We start from the raw sequence: 4,298 nt of genomic DNA on the forward strand, positions 1-4,298 counted from the left end.
CGACTCAGGAAGCATTCAATTTCTATTACCGGGGGTGGACCAGCAAAATACTGAGGGTGGGCTTTGGGGGAGAGGGGCACCTGGAAAACTGCAAAGGGGGTTCAAATAGTATAGATGGGGTTATTTGTCCAAATAATTCTACCCTGTCAAAAAGCCTTGTTTCAGTGTACCAAAACATTAAAGTGCCTCATATGCTTCTCGTTGTAAGACAGGTTTACATGTTGGTTTGTCTCACAACACCTCTTGGGGGAGAACCATTTGATTTCTGGGGGGGGGATATGGAGGATTTTGAGAAAAAAAAATTTGTCACCAGGTGAGAGAGAAGAAAAAAAAAATTGATCCTGTCATGGCCTGAGAAAAAAAAATTGTCATAACAGACAGAAGAGAAAAAAAAATTGTCACAATGCACCAGAAATAAGCAAAATTTGGAGACTTATTCTCATGTATTCTTTGCCGGCGCGCCGCCATAGGCGGCGCAAATGTTTTTACCACAAGCAATTCTTATGTTTCTTTCCCCAGCACTTATGATATAAACATGCACTACATAGGTCTACTTTACACCTCAGTACACTCAATGTTTTCCTTCCCTTTTCTGACCAAGAAATCATATTGCAGGATTTCTGTTGCAATATCTCAATGGCATAGGCACTATCTAAAGGGGACTATTTGACTTCTGTAAATTGTGAAAATTTAAAACACAAGACAGGAGTCAATAACTAGTATTAAAACCAATATATTATTTTCTTGATATAAATTTGTTAGAAAGATGTACCTTGACAATGAAAAATTGAGGAACAACAAATATAATGAAATACAATGTGTGAGCCTTGTTTTTCTGACCACAAACACCGGATCGCAAACATACCATATTCAGGCTTTTCATTAGAAGCTGGCAGCTGGAGAAATGACACCAGAAGGTCACAGATTTTACGTTCCTGTATATTCATTTGTCTTCAGTCTCTGGCAAACAGAACTGTTTTTCACAAATTGTATTGTCATTGTTTGGTTGTTGAATATTGTGACTCAAAAACTGATCATGCAAAAAAATGTAAAAAATATCAGTGTTCAATGTCATTTTCAAACAGTTTTACCGAGTGCAAAATAAACTGAAACTCCTCTCAGATTGCACCATTAAACACATCAATTTCTCAAAATTTCGTGCTCTCCCCCTTAGGGTATTCTAACAGTTTCACTTAGTAAACAAATTAAAAAAACTCTCAGATTGCACCAGACTGCACCATTGCACACATCAATATCTTAAACATTTCCATGCAAGATAGGGGAAAGTCCCTGTGACACTTTCCCCCTAAGCCTCTCTCATGTTCTCCCCCTGTACTTTCAAATTCTGCCCGGTCAGATATCCTAGTGAAAACCCTGTCATAATATCCATCCAAATTAAACAATATACTATATGATTAGATACTGCGTGATCTTTTATATCTTTATTTTATTGTGACTTTGAATTTCATTTTGATGTGTTCACCTTTGTTGAACCATCATGAGATAACTGATGATAGTCTAGCAGGGTACATCAGGATTTGATAGGTCTTTACTGTTGCTGTATTTTGTGAATTTTACAATTACATGTATTGGTATTTAACTTTTCTAAGTGGGGGATCCGTCAAAATTTCAGCGTTAGAGAGGGAGGTTACTCAAATTCATCATGGTTGGCGAAGGGCGGGGGGTCACTCGAAATTTCGGAGTTTCAGGCCGTAAATAATGACGGGTCCCTTATATACAACGCATTACAAACTTGATGACCAATAAAAAAAAAATTTGCACTGCTACTCCATTTGGAAAAAAAAAATTGATGCAGGTCTGACAGTAGAAAAAAAAAATTGCTGTCACTCTGACAGGAAAAAAAATTTGCTCCCATACCCTCTTCCTCCATACCCCCCCCAGAAATCAAATGGTTCTCCCCTTGCAAGCAGAGTGGGATTGACATCGTCTCAAACCATACGCCCCTTTACGGCACAGGGGGTTGTCTACATGTCCGTCCCCAGGGGTGGGTAGGTGTTTCGTTGTATCGCTAATAAAGATATATTCTACCAACCTTTGGTGTTTCGGTCTTAACTTAGCACTGCCCTTGACAATCTTGCGTATACGTTTTATCAACATGCTGCGTCTATTATCTGATGAGTTTGAGTGCCTAATTAGCCAAAGTAATCAAGGGTAAATTACTAATCTGTGGACGCTCTCACCAGATTATCACCGGATTAAATTTGACAAAGTCAACAACGAACGCACCAGCAAGGTATGGTGCGTACGTTGTTGACTCTGTCAAAGTTAATCCGGTGATAATCTGGTGACTGCGTCCGCGGATTAGTAATTTACCTCGTTTACTTTGGCAAATTAGGCACTCAAACTCATCAGATAATAGACTAAATTACTACCCTTGCTTGCCTTGGCGAATTACACAATCAAACTGGTAAGATAATAGACGCAACACAGTGACGAAACTTCGCTAAAGATTGTCAAAGGACAAATACGAAAAAAGAAATCGCTACAAAACCAGCGCTAACATAACACAAAGACACCAAAGCTGCAAAGAAAGGTTGGTAATATAACTCTTTATTGGCAATATATATCATAGTAAAACATATTAAAATAAAATAAACCATATCAAGAAGAACCCTGTCCTTAGACAAGACACCCCTACCCCTGGGGACTGACTTTGTTGCAATTCCCTATGTTTACGGCAACAGCCTGCGTGCGTCCGAACTTTTGTCCAAACTTTCCGTAGGGAAATTTTCAACCATGCTATTTCAAAATCAAGAATTAAAATAGCGATCACCGTTAATTGTGTACTAGAGAAACAAATAACCCAAGATTTACGAATATTTAAAAGTTAAAATGGCCGCCATCCCTGTATTAACTCTACGGAGAAAAATAAAATTTTCGAATTTCGAAAAACTAAGACGGTGAAAAGTTTTCTTACACCAAGAGCTTTAAAATGCCCCCCCCCCCAAGCGGTATATCAGAAAAGAATTGTATTAAGGTTTGAGAGTCTCATATCTTGCCTTAGAGGCGCGTTTTATGCGGCTCGAAAGTGAAAGACTTAAACTTTAGCTAAAACTTTCCTTGAGGAATCTTTCAACCATTTTCTTTCAAAATCAAAAAAATCGGGGATCACCGAGCAAATTTCGGTACTAGGGAAACAAATAACTCAAGATTTACTGATATTTAAAAGTTAAAATTGCCGCAATCTCTGTTTTAACTCTATGGAGAGAAGTACAATTTTCGAATTTCGAAAAACTAAGCCGGTGAAAAGTTTTCTTAAACCAAGAGCTATGTACCTCAGTTTACGTGGACCCCACATATATTACTCAAAATAGTATTGGTATTTTATTTCAAATGCTTGGGCCTCAGCCCGTCGCAAAATATGTATACATCTGAACAGAGAGATGGGAAAAAAATTTATCACAAGTGAACAATTCCTAATTTGTATCAGTCTTAAGAAGAAACTCTTCTCGTACTTTAAAAGATCTATGCACATACAGAGACAAATTGTACTGAACAGAATGATTTTTTGAAGATAACAATTACTCAAAATATATTATACTTGAGACAACTAATTTGTACTAAGCTGCAATAATTGTAGCCTTAGTGGGCTGGGCCGTGCGGCTTGGGCTTCTGTCGCGAAAGCCGCACGACAGAGCCGAAGCCGCACGCACGGCCCAGCCCACCTAGGCTACTATTTATTGCAGTTAATTTGTACTCTATGGAGCCTAACATCTAAAAGACAACCGGTAGCTCACGGTATTTTTCTTCAAGTTTCAACAGTAACAGGCATCTAATAGACACAGTTTGCCAACTTTTTATACATTGCTATACTTGACCGTATTTTTACTCCTAATTTTCTGGCCATGGTCCACCGCAGGTTTTTAACGGTTCGTCAAGGTTTTATCATCTTATAACGGGGTCATCATTTTTTTTCTGAGTGGGTGGGGGAGGGGGGTTATATTATTTTGACGGAAGCGAGGATGAATTTGCTAGCCCACTCTGGCTATGATAACTGAACGGTCCCTCATTTCCCGGGTCATGCGGTACATCAGCGGGTCACTGGAAAACTGTTACATATGCATAACGTTTGCATACTAGTATATCCAAGGCCATGTGTTTCTCTAATAACAATGCATGTCGATAGCAACTCTTACGATTTACGGTAAAACTGAAAATGCCATCGCAACCGAAAATGCGGAAACGCGTTCACACATCGCACTATGCATATCATGATTACCAGTCCTGAGGTCATGACAGGTCAAACAGATGAAAAGCCGATGTTCATTTGTTTCGCC

This window comes from Ptychodera flava, chromosome 8 (genome assembly GCF_041260155.1).
Source record: "Ptychodera flava strain L36383 chromosome 8, AS_Pfla_20210202, whole genome shotgun sequence".
In the NCBI taxonomy this organism is placed as follows: Eukaryota; Metazoa; Hemichordata; class Enteropneusta; family Ptychoderidae; genus Ptychodera; species Ptychodera flava.